The sequence below is a fragment of the Phyllostomus discolor genome, chromosome 1, assembly GCF_004126475.2.
Source record: "Phyllostomus discolor isolate MPI-MPIP mPhyDis1 chromosome 1, mPhyDis1.pri.v3, whole genome shotgun sequence".
NCBI lineage: Eukaryota > Metazoa > Chordata > Mammalia > Chiroptera > Phyllostomidae > Phyllostomus > Phyllostomus discolor.
This window is the reverse complement of record NC_040903.2, coordinates 49,073,888-49,090,561: the sequence shown is the minus strand read 5'-3', so window position 1 is coordinate 49,090,561 and position 16,674 is coordinate 49,073,888. Positions and strand designations below refer to the sequence as shown.

The 16,674-nt window shown below is 39.6% G+C and overlaps 1 protein-coding gene and 1 non-coding gene across 4 annotated transcripts in view; one reads left to right on the top strand and one right to left on the bottom strand.

Annotated features, from left to right (window-relative positions):
* The window catches only part of FRAS1 (Fraser extracellular matrix complex subunit 1), a 423,042-nt gene that overhangs the window by 338,432 nt on the left and 67,936 nt on the right, over positions 1-16,674 (bottom strand). The window lies entirely within an intron of this gene.
* LOC114493526 lies at positions 10,282-10,397 on the top strand. Its single transcript, XR_003684164.1, has one exon. It is a non-coding gene; the product is annotated as a U5 spliceosomal RNA (small nuclear RNA).

Sequence of the window (16,674 nt, the reverse complement as noted above, 5' to 3'; positions counted from 1 at the left end):
ATGGAGTTACAAACACACCACTTTTTAAAATATCCCTTTCATAGTGTTTCAAGCATCACACGGTGCCCCACTCTCTCCCATGGAAAATGCTGAGCATGCCGTACAAAGGTGTTTCTGCCTGCCCACCCTTGGACCCCACTTCTGCCTAAAACCATTTCTGTCTACTCTGCAACATCCTCTCACAGACCACTGACTTAATGTCTGTTCTCAGGAACCCTGACTTGAATTGTCCCCCTTACCCCTTCACTTTTCTATGCTCAGTGCTTCTTGGAACCCAACCCTTGTTCTGGCAAAGTGGCCAGTGTGGCCCCCACCATCCAGATGGGGAGCGCAGGAGGTTGGACAAGCAAGCAAGAACCTCTTCCTGCTGCCATCTTCACCAGATGTGACCAGTCGCAACTCTCCTCAGATCCCTGCCCCGAACGAAGGGAGAGGAAGAGAACCTTCACACTGCCATGGTTAGAGTGCAAGGAGAGCAGAAAGAAAAAAAACTTCCTCTAACAGCTGAAGTGCAAACAGGAAGGCAGAATATGATTTTTGTCACTATTGGAGTTATGGAAGTCACATGTCACGTTGTGACTTGGGGCTAATTTTTCCAAAGAAGCAATAAGACACTGTAGCTCCAGAGATCAGCCCCAATGTGGATTACATAGATTTGTGGGTTAGAACGGAAGTCTAATCTTCATTTATTATAATTTAGAACATTGTTTCCTTGGCAGGTGTGGGAGGCGGGGAGCATAGTTTGCATTCTGAGCACCCGACAACTTTTAGAAAGTGCCCACCACTTAGAAACCAGGTCTCAATTATGATCTCTGTTAATAAAATCATTACAAATACAGCACACTCTTAGAATAATTAGGTAACTCAATTAACTGGTACTGGGAATGTGAAAAACCTTTGACCATAAAATTTAATTAAAATGGTTTTTTTTAATAGAAATATTATATAGCTTTTTATAATAGTAATGAGAAAAAGACACAATTTTCAAAGAATAAGAAATACATTATTATGTCAGGGTGTACATCTATATAAACAAGGGTCTATACCCTTAAATTGACTCCTAAAAACATGAATAAAAACAGAATGGAGAAATGTGAGTAAAATGCTTTTCATAAGAACTGGGCAATGTGCCAAGCATCTCCATTAAAAGAATGGTGTCTTTACCATATTTCCCATCATCCGAGGTTCGGGTGTGTTCTTCCAGAGACATCAGGAAGTGGAATGGTGACAAGTATGTGTCACCTGCCCATTGCTTCTGGTTTAATTCCACTGCAAGTACGGAGCTCGGAGCTCAGAGCTCACACGCTCAGATCTCGAAAACACTGGAGAGGAGAAGGGCTTGTCCCACAAAATGTTCTCTAGCAGTTAGCTATAAAACAACTGGACTACTTCTCAGCTTTCTCCTTTCTTAGGTAATTCCATTTTATTGGTTTCTCCAGTTCAGGATGGTTTACACTGACACAGCAAGGAACTAAAACCATGTCTAACACTACACCTTCCCTTCAGGAAAAGCAGCTTCGCACTTCAGGACCAACCACTTCCCGAAAGACTCTTCTGACAGATAGCCTCAGGAGAAATAACTTGGGTTTCCAAAGTCATCAGATCAAAGCAAAACATTCACCTAACAGGCAGTGACAGAAATGGAATAAATGTAACAACAATGTCAATGGCAGCCAGACAAAATTTACAAGATCCTCTTCACCGAAAACCGTACAGCGGAGATAGATTTGTGTTTCTGCAATCATTGAAGAGGACATTTTCCTCAAGTGGAACCCATCACACTCCATCTTCATGTACAGTGTGAAATGCTGCTTTCTGGTTCCTCAGACAGGGCAGTGGGCACTCAACAACACATGCTTCCTATGGTGCCAGAAAACAGCAATTCTAAATCTGAGAAATAGTTTTTGTGGTGCCATTTCTTCTGTCTCTTCCCACTTCAAACCAATTGTTTTCTGGGAGAGTGAATAACAAGGTGAAGGACATGACCATAAATTTCTGCTGATGCAGGTCATTGTCCCAAGTTAGTGCTGTATCCCATCTCTGCTGCCTGAAAAACATTTTCCTTACAGATTTTGTTTAGGCATAGGAGTAAAGCCTGCGTTTACTCCTTCCAACAAAAAGTCAAAGTGAACAGCAGGAAATAAGATTACAAGACCAGAGACATATTAAGGAGAAAGTTTATTTCCATAATAAATTAGTAGTTTGCATATCTATTGGCCTCAACTTGATACTTATGTTTTTCTACATTCAATTACCAAGATGTGGAAAATGTATGGAGCTGGGTATTGAAATATGGATGACTAACTTCATCTTCATCAAATTCATTCATGGAAGACAAAGTCTTTGGGCATCTTTCTACCAACAGTCTCAATTATCACTTCAAATTTTTTACTTCTGTTTTACCCTGCAAGGTAGATGACAAAGAGAAGGCTCCTCATTTTACAGCTAAAGATCTATGGTACTAGATGAAATCATCATTTGAGAATTAATATGAGAGCATTTTCCAGGACAGAGTTTTGCAGCCTTACTCCCAACAGATGATAAAGACTTTTCCAACATACTCCCAATAAAAACACCAAGATTTTCTTAGGCAAAAAATTAATTGTAAAAAGTAAATAATATAATACTAAGCAACCTTCATCTAGAAGTAATAATAATAGGTAATACTTAACTAAGTTTTTATTCTGAGCCAACTGCCCTGTCTAGATTACTTAATTTAATCACAAAAATGATCATCCAAGGTAAGCGCTATAATGATTCTCCTGTCACAGGTGAGAAGATCAAGGCACAGAACAGCTCTGGCTCACCCAGGTCACACAGCTTATATGTGACAGGGTCAGAATTCCAACCCAGACCACACCATGTACAGTAATGTAAAATAATAAAGTAGAGTTTATTTATGTATACTGGCTCACTAATATAATCTATGGATTAGAGAGCTGGAAAAGATAAATTCTCATAAAAAATATGATTAGTTCTTTGAATTAGAATAATCATATTTCTTTGCTTATAAAACACCTTTTTTTAAGATCTTTAAATGGCTTAATGCTTGCATCTGGGTAATAAAATAAGCCATTAAAAGATATTAGAAATGGTGCTGTATAAAAAAAATATCCTAACTAAAAGAAATAAATGCTACTTCATTGTTTTATATTATAATACATGGATATTTAGCATTATTAATATTACCAGAATTATTACAAACTTTTAACACTTCATCATTTTGCCTACCCTTGATTTTAGTGACTCACTGGGAACAGCATACTCCAAAGCCTGCACGAGCAAAGGAAGCAGCCAGGGCCTCAGGACGCGGCACGGTGGCAGCCACAGCAAAGTGCAGTGCACACACCCCACTTAATGAGCACAACTTCTTAAACGCAGCCAGAGAATTCTTGCCATGGGAATACAGGCTCCAAGTCCTCAAACCCTTCCATTGTTCGAGAAGTTAGAAAGTCAGATTTTCCTATGAAATCTCCATATTTGATATGTTGGCAATAGACTCAACTTTCTAAACACACCATAGAGACAAATAAAACTTGTGTGTAGGCTGTATTTGACGTATTAAGGCCTACTGTCCTTTAGCTTGCAACTCCTGGAACTGCCATGTTCTTACTAAGGGAAACGTTTAAAGCACAGCTCTATCGCGTTCGGCGGAGATGCAGCCACATTACTCAGGCTTTCTTCGTCTATCTTTGCCTTCTTCCTTATTAAAAATTTACCCATGGGTAAATTAAAAACTATAAAATCACACATCACAAGCACTATAAATAAATGGTAATCGCCACACTAATTAATAGTAATAGGTACCTGCTCTGAGCTATAGAGTTGATAAGACAGGTTGGGGATAATGTGGGATCCCCACAGCATCCTTCCTCCCACAGGAGGGAACACTTTACATGGTTATGAGAGACAGTAATAGTGCAGGAATAATCATGAATTAGTTCCAAATTATTTTTAAAGGTAAATTATACCAAAAATCCAGAATATTAATCATTACTGCAAACATAAAGCCATGATCCACACGGCCCAGAATAATGTCACTAAATAATGAGCTAAAACTCAGAGCCCAAAACAGAATTCCCATTTTCTCTTGCATCTCTCACCACCATTTAAGGAGTTCCAGGACAGCACCCAGAGCAACACTCAAGCTCTGTCTTACATTATTCGTAAACACCAAACAACTGCAGGGGCCCCTCACCGGCCCACTCCATGGGAGCCCTCTCGCTTACCCATACCATCCCCTTTTCCATCTGCTTTTCTAGGCCATTTCTCTCTGAACTGTTCAGGCCCAGCCTTCATACTCCCCTAACATCAGGTCCCCCTCCAATGAAGCCTGCAAGGACTTGGTTGCGATTCCAATTTGATTGTTTTTCTCTCAAAAAATTCATTCATTGAGTTCCATGCTTTTTTCAGAAAGTGGGGACCCTGAGAATCTGTGAGCACCCCCATCCTGGTAAGTTCTGTCCCATCATATTAGCATCAAATGGGTGTGACACACTGTACTGCTGACCAAATGCTGTGATATGTGATTGAGAAGTGCTGCCCTAGATGTCAAAGAGCCCTTGCTACTGTCTGGTTCAAGGGCTATGTACTTAAACTATCCCGCACACGGTTTACGGATTCCAATCACTGTTTGTGGTTACGTATCATCACTACTGGATGCACAAGGCCAAAACACAGTGATCATAACTTTAACACCACATCAACACAACAGCCATTCTTCAGTAAGAGATTTCAAAAAATGAAACCGTAATGGCACAGCTAAACAAACACGAGAGTCCAACAAACCAGCCTGCTTTGGGACATGAGGCTACGTAAGGTACAATAAACAAGACTTAGTTTCGCCACAGAGAACCAAGATCAAAGAACCCACGTGCCATTTGTCTTGAGCACAGTATATATTGCAGCAAGCCTAAACATATAACACGTGATATATTTTCAAGGTGAAATAAAAATATTTTTGTTGTTGACTACAATATACACAGGGGCATTTAATTCACCGCATGTGGCTGGAGGTCCATAGCTGGTGATAGACTCTTCACTCTGCAGAGCTTAAAGGAGAGACAGCCACAGAGCAATCAGAGCAGAGAGCCATGGGAAAGGCCAATCTGGAAGGGGTTGCTGGGTCTCAGAGGTTAGAAAAGAGAGAGCGTGGGCACCCCGAACTTGTGGCAGCAGCAGAACTGGAAGGCACTCACAGGACATGAACACTGCATTGCTGAAAACCAGCAGCGGGTCCTCCACGCCATCCTTCAGGAACTGAAGCAGTGAGAGGGAGCTGCCACAGTGGGACCTTGGGGGAAAACAGCTGAGCTAAACCTACTTTTCTCCTGGGCTGCAAAAGTGATTGTTAGACATTTCTCACTAATGGGGTAACATTTAGAATTAGTCGATTCAATTCAGTCATCTCAAAGGACTCCTTGAAACAGGTCATTTTTCAGACTGCCGAAGCTTACCTGGAGACAGGGCCTCGTTTAGGTAATGGAAAAACAACTGCTTCTTTACAGAATGTTACACACAAGCCAAATTCAAGTACTCGTAGTAAAAAAAATCACCCTCCCCACCCACTGGGTGGGCATCATTGTCTCCCCATTGTCAGGGGAGCTTGGCTGTGGCCACCAGAGTCGTTCACAAAACAAAGCAGTGGAAGCAAATTGAGTTGACTGGCTTTTTCCATATGAGCCCTGCTGAAGATCCAGAAAGAAAATATATTTGAGTTTTAAGCCACCACTATAGAGGTTGTCAAAAAGGTAAACAGTGATATCAAAAAAGATGAAGACTTTGAGTTCAAAGAACACTCAAGTTCAGATATGGACATAAAAGCTTTGTAAATGTTTTACACCTGCTGAGCGCACAAAAGTGAACCTGAGAAATCGTTCACAAACATCCACTGCTTTTCAATTAAGTCCCATCCTACAAAATGAGAGTCTTCCACTTCCACCCTTTGAATGCTGCCAGTAAAAAATTATTTGGAATCAAGCTTTAACTAAGATTCCAAGAGCCCAGAAACAGCCGAAGGCAAAGGAACCATGGACTCTATTTTAGAACTGGTCAGCCAGCAACAGCATAATGAGCACAAAGGGAGAGATCACCACATGAAAGAATTACGTTGTTTGCTGTTTTGTATGTATTTTTTTTTTTAACTCTAGCTGCTTGGCAACTCTCCTAGATCACAGCTTGGGGAAAGAAATGTATCTCCCTGATGAAAAATGAGCTAACAGAGATCCCATTGATGGGCCACTCACCAGCTCTATACCAGTCCATGGGTTTCGCCCTACACAAGAAACTCAAGCAAGCTGATTTCCTGAACAGAGAGAAAAGAGAGGAGGAAGCTGGGGAAAGTAAGCCAGGTATGTTTGCTCAGATATAAAAGATACCATAGTACAAGCAGAATAACATTTCATCCTGGCCACATGAAGCATGGTGTTTAAAATGTATAATTGAGCTTTCTTCTTTACTGTTTGCTCTTCACAGTGGGTTATAAATAAGCTCTTAGAATGCCAAGTGTTTCTATATTAAAAAAAGCAAGTGACTGTATCATCCATTAACTTGAAGAAAAGGTCACAGCAGAAATAATAGTTTTGAAAAATAACTTTGCTTTCTAACTATAATCTCCACCTCAGATTTTGTTTTCTTTCCATTACAGCACAATTTACACTGTTGGCTTTACTCATGGTAACGTGCAAAGAGTAAAATTAGATCAGTTTAATTTTCTCATTTTTCAGTTTGTTTTCAACAACAATAACTATCTTCTTATAGTAAACACATGACAAAATGTTTTTGTTCAGAGGCTATAGGTCCAGTTTAAAACTAAAGCAATCCACAGGGAGGTTCTTAACCAATGGCACATCATCTTAGGGAGGTTCCCCATCAGCCTATCAATGTGCACCAAGAACCTACCAGAAGTCAGACCCTGTCCTAGGCGACATGAATACAAGACGAACACGCCACGGCCTCAAGTTTGTATAGTTTAATGCAGCTACCTCAATCAGTGTTTTATTAATTGTATGACAGTTATAGAGAAGTGATATGAACAATCAAATAATCCAGTGCCTCATCCAAAAATAATGGAAAATATTAAAAGGACACTATCACACAGGGTCACCTTTCTACTCTACTACCTCTGTTCCTCCCTGGGCCAGGAAGATGGTAGAAGGAAGCACATCAGACCCCAGAGTAGAGAAGACCCAAAGACAAAATCAATTATCTGCTGCTAGATATTCAAGGACTGAGTATATTTAATCTCCTAGGTAAACACTCTTAGTATATGGAACTGTGATAAAAAACTCTCAAGATAATTTTGTTTTGTTTGCTTTTAATTACCCAACTGCTAAGATTTCCACTTTGCTTACTTTTGCATTTTTTCCCTCCAGGGATTGAAAGTGGATTTTCTTAGTTTTGTGTGTTTTTTAAATATTAACAATGAGAATAATTTAAAATGGTAATGAGAATAATTACATAAATGCAATTAAAATAGGATTAAAAAGAATTTTAATACTTTCTGACCCTCCCAATGTCAACCAAATTTCTTTAAACCTACATTAGGTGTGGAGCAAGCGCAGGGGTTCTAAAGCTGGGCCCCACACCGGCAGATGTGGCCAGCTTGTAAAGCTGAGTGATGGGCACATGAGAGTTCCTTATAATGCTCTTTTTCATTTTAAGAATTTTCACAAAATCCCATGATAAAAAAGATTTTCAGTGGGCTTTAGGCAAACAGATCAAGGTTATATCAGGCAAGTTACTAAACTCCACTAAGTCTGAATTCCTTCTTCTTTACATAAGATAATACAATTCCCTCTAAAGTGTACATCATTATTTCCAAGAGAATAAGGAGATCAAGAGAAATTGTGGGTAAAATTATTGTTCATATGTTTCCATGAAGCATAACTCATGAATCTCAATGGTTAAGGGGTTTCATCTCTGAATATAAAGGGAATGCCACATATTAACTACACGCATATGTATGAGTTGCTCAGCCTTATGAAATAGGGATAAGAAAAAAATCCCACAAATTAAAAGTGGCTGTGATGAAGTCAAATTATAGTGAACAATCTGCAATTCAAATTTGTAAGGATAGATAAATTTTTACTGAACAAAAGACTAAAGAATTTATAGAGGTTTCTTAAATAAATAATTTGATCTAGTTGGACGAGAGATCTTGAAAGAACACTGCACCCATAAACTTTGGTTGACCATCGCTGGGTAAATGTCAAATCAATGTTATGAAGAAATTTAGTTTACAGAATATGAAAAAGGAAGAATTATAAAATGTAAAGTAGATTCATGAAATATTAGAAATTTGTTAAATTATTGCATGTTCTGCTCTCAAGATTACCAAGAAGCAAAATATACTTTGAAGAATACAGTGTGAGTCTCTTGCATTGCTTTACTCCTCCTTTTCTATGATTTTAGAAGTTAATAGCACCTCCTCATATCAGACGAAGAGGCGGACAATCTGATGAAATATATAGTCTTCATCACCCGACAAGTGCTAAATATTCTAAATATATTTGAGTTTTGTTGAGCAGTGAGAGGAAAGGGCCATCTATTTTTCATTTCACAGAGTGCTTTGGCAAACAATGCTGAAAGCATCCAATAAGAATTTAAGGGACTAGACAGAAGGCAATGTAGGTAATCAGTTTGCTAACAAATTGAAGTCTCACTAGTTTCAGAGCATGCCTGATTCAGTTCAGCTCCACAAAAACTTACAGAACCCTGCTCTACTCTGAGCACCATTCTGCATCCCAGAGATTCAGAGAGGAACATGCAGACATAGGCCCTGTCCACACAGAACTCTCAGTCCAGGAGATATTGACACTGGACATTCCCAGAACACAAAGTGTGGACAAGGAGGCATAGCTGAAATTAAGGCTGGAAGGCAAGCATTAGGTTTTGTATGCCACTGGCAAAACCCTCTAGGGATATGACCAGTCTTCAGGTTAGAAAGATGATTGTAGCACCAGAGTGGAAGAACCTACAAGATGGATATGAGGGAGGTAAGAACACCAATGGAACAGGGAGAACTGTTAAACTATAACAACAATCCAGGCGAGCAATAATGAAGGCTCAAGTTTACTTTGGGTCACTGAGGAGAGAAATAAAGGAGTGTCCCTGTGCTATATTTAGGCAATAAAGTGAGTAGGACTAGTAGACTTGTGCAACATGATGACAAGTACTGTGACCGATTTCCCTGGAAAATGTCTCATCAACTTACAGTCATATCAAATACAATGCATTATCACTGAGAACCAGATTTACATATAACCAAAGGGTAAATTATTTATTCCCACTGGTTCTTTGGCACACAGAAAGACCTTGACAAATATCTGTAGATTGAGTCAGTGAAGTCTCCAAAACTGAATCCATTATTATCTGTGAGATATCAACTGTGGGCCACTCTTGATCAATCAACAAATATTAACAAAAGGTTTATATCCAAAGAATAGCCCTGGCTGGCATAGCTCAGTGGATTGAACTCGGGCTGCAAACCAAAGTGTCACAGGTTCGATTCCCAGTCAGTGCACATGCCTGGGTTGCAGGCCATGACCCCCAGCAACCACACATTGATGTTTCTCTCTCTCTCTTTCTCCCTCCAGTCCCTCTCTAAAAATAAATAAAATAAATAAAATCTTTAAAAAAAAACAAAGAACAGGTCTGTATGATATAAGGGACATGCAAAAAAAAAGTGCAAGAGAAGGGTTTTGAATTCAAAATGCTTGTCAGTAGGCCTGAACAATTAGGCCTGAATCAAAGCATATACTCAATTTAAAACCAGCAAGTCTTTTAACCTCCCTCAGAGCCTGGAATAAGCAACTCAGAGTGCTGAACAAGGGCATGCAGGCAAGGAGCTCAACCTGACCCCCGTATGTTCAGTTACTGTAAGCCATTCAGTGTCCTTCTTGCACCTCAGTCTTTTCTGTGAAGGGGGGCGGTAGGGCGGAGCAGATATGCCCTGAGCAGTGCCCTACCTCTCAAGAAGCCACACAAAGGGTAGCACTCCAAACTCACACAAATTCGTAAGAAAAGATACCAATTTAAATGTGTAAACAGATTTCAACCTTTCTTAATGGCAACACCAACACTCATTTCTCTAAAATATAGCATAATAGTACAATGAATTAGAATGTCACATGAGCACCGTGAATATTAATCTAGTTTTGAGGCTATCTCTTAGAATCAGTCCTTTCAGAACAGGAGTTCACCAATGAGATTTCTTCCATCTCCAAATAAAGAATATTACTTTTTTAAAGCTAAGGCACTACCTTAAAAATTAATATATCTCTACTCTGGTTTCTGTTCAGATCATATAAATCTTTCATCTTTTACTAAAAATCTCTGTTGAGAGAAACAATTCTGAGTGTTCACTCAATTTTTTGAGGCCTTGCTTGGGCGAGGCTAATATCAATAGTATGAAAAAAAATTAATATACCTTCCCAACAAAAAGTAAGAGCTCTTGAAAGTTCTGTTCAGCCGTTAGGCCTTAGCAGCTCTTCTGGTTATACAAGAGAGATAAGAAACATGACGGCTTTAGAAATCCCTAGCTCTAGGGAGCCACAAAAAGCATCTCTGTATTAGCTATTCTTCCATTTTCTTGATGCTCCCTATTAGAAGAGAATTGCAACTGAAAGCTTTTTCTTTTAAGTCTGCATTACACCTTGAGGAATGTGTATTTTTAAGAAAATGTCTTACTCTTTCAAAGGCAGGTAGGTAATAGCACATTTTCAGAAGCCTCATGTTGTTTATCTTTTGTACTTAGGACAAGCCCATGATCTGCATCTTCCCTTAGCCCTGCCTTGAGAGCACAGAAAGTTCCCTGCCAAAATAACAGGTTTCACTACCCTGAAGCACATCGTCTTCCTCAAATAACACCTTTTGCAGAAGGTGAGGCAGATGACTTCACAGATTTTTAATACCTAGCTAGGAGAACAAAAGTGAGGGTCCCCTGAGGGGTGGAATGTGGTTGGTTCTGTTCCCTGTTGTATTCCCATGACCTAGAACTCTGACCGGCACACAGTAAGTGATCGATAAATACCTTCGAATGGAGCATGCTATTTCAATGTGGGAAAATGAGAGTGTTTCATCCATAACAAAACTTCAAGCTGTAAGAGAGGTGTTAAAGGAAGGTTCCATAAAAGTTGGCTCTGGCTTGAACATACATCCCATCTTCAAAACCTTAAATAATTACAGTATGAGTTTATGAATCCTGTATTTCTTTAGTTATAAAAACCTTGTTCGCAAAGCTGAAAAATTACAGATGGTTTGGAGCATGCTTTTCTCCCACACCCCCATGCCCCCCTAGACAGCCCCGCACAACCAAACTCAGTCAATACTGCAAGGCTGGCCTTGGCCTTTGGCATAAGACAATCAAATACAAAAGGAAATAAAAATGCTCTGAGCAGTGGGTGTCCCCAAGATAAACAATGTTTAAAAGGCTTCGACAAGAAGCCCAATGGTGATATGCAAACATCCTTTCTGCATTCACAGCATAAATCATTTCCCAGGAGGGCTGGGTCTCAGGGTTCTAGTTAATCTTTGGCTGCAGTAAACACTGAAAGCAATCAATCTCAGAGGCTTTGGAATTTGTATAAAGACTTACTGCCCTTACAAGCTAGTTTCTCCAGTCTGGATACTTTTAACTTGTCCTTTAGCCACTGAAAGTTAAACTGAAGTGATCTATCAACTAGCAGGCTGCCCTTCAATCCCGCAAAGTAAAAACAGGCCCTTTTAAAAAAGGACAAAGAGAAGATGCTTCCTCTTTGAAATTGTACACAACACTGATAATTACTTCTAAATACTATTAGGAACCCTGTCTAAATACTATTTTAAAACAAAGAAAGATATAACATCTTGGTTGGCATGAAATGCTATCTAGCTGTTTTTCAGTGTGTGTTCTACAAAGTTACCAGGCAATGGAAATTGTTGGGGTAAAACAAACAGATCCCCAGCCCAACACAAAACCCTGCAGCTACACTTTTATCTCTTTTATATACTGGGATTTGTAAAAGAGATTTCATTTGGAAAAATAGATTCCTTGCTAAAAGAAGTTTTAAAACTATTTATCTTGTCCAAAGTTTAGCACTCTTGCTTGAAGGTAAGCTAAAACTGACATTTAAATTTCCTTTGGGGATCTGTGGGCTCTTCACGAGATGGGCTTTTCAAGTCCTGAGACTGTCCTCCTCTCTGGGAAAACACACAAAGCTAGTGGAATCGGCCCCTGTGCTAATGTGACTTGAAGAGAGTGAGCAGCATTAGTGACCTTGAAATTCTGACAGCACAGTACCTTGATTTTCTGCTTCGTTATGTCCAATCTGCGCATTTGCCACTGATGTGTCCAACTTCCCACTCACTTTTCCACACCCCGCTGCCCCTTGCAGCCACCATGGCAGCTCTGACTCCGGCAAACACAAAACACCTCTCCGCAGACACGGAGAGGTGGAAGGGAGGTGTGGATGGTGACAGGCTGCTACCAGTTTGCTTTCTCCAGGCTGGAAATTGAGCCCGCTCCAGGCGACACATGCCTCGAATGTGAGATTGACTCAAGGCCTGTCTTGAGGTATATTGACTGAGGAACAGAGAAAGGATATGAGAAAAATCTAATAAATAATGGAATATCTCTAACGTGAGAACTACCTAGCCATTGAAAAGAATGAGTTCGCCCTATGTAGTAATGCAAACAGATCTCCAAAATATGTTATTAAGTGGAAAAGTAAAGAACTGTATGTATATTATACTCCCATTCAAGAGAAAATATATATGGACACATAAACAGGTGTGTTCACATGGAAAATGTCTAGAAGAAAACCCAGGAATGAACAGGAAGTGTTTCCTGTAAAGAGTGAGATGGCAGGGAGTCTACAGTTGCATTATATCACCTTTTGATTCTGTCTGAACTTTTTACTGTGCATATATATTGACCTCATAATATTTTAAATATATCTGAAGGATATAAAATACTGAAAAAAGTTAACTGCTCAGAAACAAAATTTAAAGAGGAGAAGGAGGCCCTGGCCAGGTAGCAGAGTAGGTTAGAGTGCCAAGGTTGGGGGTTGGATCCCCAGTCAAGGCACATAAAAGAAGCAACCAATGAATGCATAAGTAAGTGGAACAACAAATCGATGTTTCTCTCTCTCTCTTTCCCTCCCATCCCTCCCCCCACTCTTTCTCTCTCTCTCTCTCAACTCAATCAATAAAATTTCTTTTAAAAAAGAAGTAGAAGGAAGCAGTAATACAAATCCAAAGCCAGATATTGAAAAGCCAACTTCGTATTTGTTGCCAAGGATGCTTAGACCCTTAACCAAAACATGGCCTTTGCTGTGGGCCTCTCACTCCACCAGCTCTGCCCCAACTCCGCCATTTGCAGGATCATGCTGTTCCCAGTCACCGTCTACTCAAAGGTTTCAGGGAAAGCCAAAATACAAAAGGGCAATGAATTCCAAATCTGGAGCTTTACGCAACATGTAAAGAAACAGCAATATCAGAATGGCTCTCCCTATAGATACAGTATGATTTATGTTCTTTGAGAGTTTTAAAAGACTATTTCTGCAGCCTATATTTCAAACTAAGCCAGTATTATTCACAGGAGAAGTGGGCCGCTTCTGCTGCCAGTCATGAAAAAGCCTCATTTTCACTTGATGAAACACAAATCACGTGGATTTTGCTGGTGCATGTCTTCCTACAATTTCAAGCATCTTCCAAAAACATTGTGTGTTCATGGTCACTATAACTTGCAACAATAAGCAGTACTGAGAACAAAAGGATGGATCCCGTTAAAGATGAAATCAAAAGAGGTTGAGTACCTGGTCAAATTACTGAGTATCAGGGGCTATGGTCCCGCAATACGCAGTGCTGATCACCAGAATGCTTAACACAGAGGAACTTGATGCTTAAGATGCATTTTGAAATAAATAATTAAGGACACAAATACATAATTTATAGCTATGTAGCGCAAGAAAATCGAAGTGTTAATTTAGAAACTCAAAAATACTTACTAAATCTCAATTCACTTATTTTTTTTAAATTTTCCTACATAATTTCAACAAACTTGTTTCAAAAACCCTTTGGGAGTCCATCTTTTCTCTTCTAGGCTGAGGCTGACTGGAAAACATTAAAGAATGCAGTCATTTTATTACACTGAGTTGTTTTATTACACAATGTTTTTTAGCTGAAATTTATGTGCAGATCTATTTTCTTGAGCTTCACTAGTTAATAGCTTTGTTGCCTCAGACAAGTAACAGGCTTTCTCAAGTTTCATTTCTTCATCAACACACTTAAAAAAATTAATCAGGTGGTCACTACCCTATTTTCATCTCTGAAAGTCTACGATTCTAAGTGTCTCCATTAGCATACTACTCACCATTGGAAAATGAAGTCATTTCTCTATTCTTTTAAAGAAACAAATCGAAAATTCCAAACTACTTAGTTTCCAAAAGCTGTTCACATGCTTTGTAGAAGAGAAGGTCTTGGGATTTAGAATGAAGAAATAACATTTCATTACGTATACACAAGGTAACTGCTTTTAATTTTTTATTATTCCCAAGGTCACTTCCAGATTGGACTATCTCCACAGAACAGGTTAAGAAAATTCTTACGAAGAACAATTCAATTTAAATTAAGTTTCAGGAAAGTAGCACAAAATCAGGTTACCAAACAGTGCAGCAGTCAAATTCTCAAATGCTTGGCTTTCCTCAGACGTAGTCTCATGATGCAATGTAGTACCCAAGGATCCAAAAAAAACTTACACTAAACACCTACATATGGACAAAAGTAGCTTGTATTAACATTATCCCACTTAACGCTGTCCTCATAGTAACTCTGTAAGACACATATCCTCTCCCAATTTTAAACATAAGAAAACTGAAACCAAGAGACATTATTTAGCAAACATCACATCGCTAAAAAAGGGCAAAATTGGAACATGATCTCAAAATCTTTGTCTGACATTCTCCACTCTCCTTCCAAAGCTTCTACTTGCCATTAATAAACTCCCTCCTCAGAGCCAGGTCTAAGGCCTTTACCTGTGTTACAACATTTAAACTAATGTGTGGTAAGTGGCATTATTCTCTCCATTTTGTAGATGGGGAAACGGAGACTCAGAGTGGAGACATGACATAATGGCAGAGCTGGAATGAGAGCCCGGTCTGACTGACTCCAAGCCCCTGTGATGTACCATTATGGAATATGGCTTCCCTGCCAAGAACTTGGCTCCAAAACTGCTCATTCATTGTGTGTGCAAAATTACTCTGTCAACTCACAGTGCATTTCATTCTTTAGAATGGGGATCACATTTTTATAAGACTGTAATTGGTGCAAATTGACAAAAATCATACCTTGTTCACCTTTTGTTCCAAGGGAACCAAAACAATGCTACATAATAGTGGTCAATTAATCTGTGTTAAAGGAATTAACAATTAATACAGACCTGCAACACTTCAAGCCCCAAGTCACAATTGTCTACTAAAAAAGTTACCCTGCTCTGGGCATTAAAGGAAAGAAAGAATGAGTGAGTGAATAAATGACTGAACTATTTTGCAGAACCCAAATTTTAGCAGGTGATTGAACAGAAACTTAAATGAAGAACAGGAGTAAGCATCATGGAAATGAGAATACTTTCCCCTCTCCATGGAAATCAAAAGAAATCTAATCGTCTATTTGATAAAATAGAATGAGAAGATGAAATTAAGTCTGGCTAAAAGATGAAAAATGACTTCGGGGATTCACTTTGTAATAAATGTCTGCTGTATTGAGCCAAAGACCACCTATGTGTTTTTGGCAAATATCAATGTCCTTATTCTCCAGGTGAAGCCTCACCTATGATCACTCACCACGAGAGGCCCTAGAAATCGGACTCGAGCCCTGACTCGGTCCTGGTTCTATTCCCTAAGGGGACTCAACGGCACATGGATCAGCAGCCCTCCTTCCCTATAGCCACACCCTCTCATTTCCCCCTCCTTTTCCTTCTTTTTCTTCCTTGCTGCCCCTTTCTTCTTTTGTCTCCTTGTGTGTCAAGTACATGAGAAAGGTTACCTGCAGAAATAAAAAAAATCATTGTGCCAGAAACACTGTCACTGAAACACAGTAGATGGAACAAGTGTCCATCTCCACTTTTTCCTAAAACCCCACCATAATGAAAGAAAAGAGATAAAAGTATACAAATGCACAACATCAAAGAGAAGAGCAGGCAATGACAGCGAGTGATAGAGATCACAGTTTTCAAAGATAGAAAGCAGAGAGACAACACTGACTGACATTTCAGGTTTCTCAGCTTGAAGTGCCTTTAAGGGAGGGAAGGCTGAAGATGAGAGCCACAAACATACTTCTGACGCCCTCCCACAACCCCAGTGTGAGACTGAAGATTTACCCCATGAAGAGGCTGAACCAGAACAGCCCTGAACCAAGGAGTACCAATAACTGCTGAGTGAAGCACCTTTCCGAAAGGGGAGAGAGAAGTGAAAGTCTGGATACTGAGCAGACCACCAGCCCCCAAACCCACTTGTGTCTTCCAGAAATGCCGACTTCCAGGCTCCCTCTGTAGAAAGATCCAAAATCCAATGACAGAAAAAGGATGACGGGGGAGAGGAGGAGAGAGGAAGTAAAACAGATGTGTTCTGAAGGAGGCACAATAGAAAATGGCGGGGTGGGGGGAGTTATCAATGCAAAAATTTACAAATATTTTCC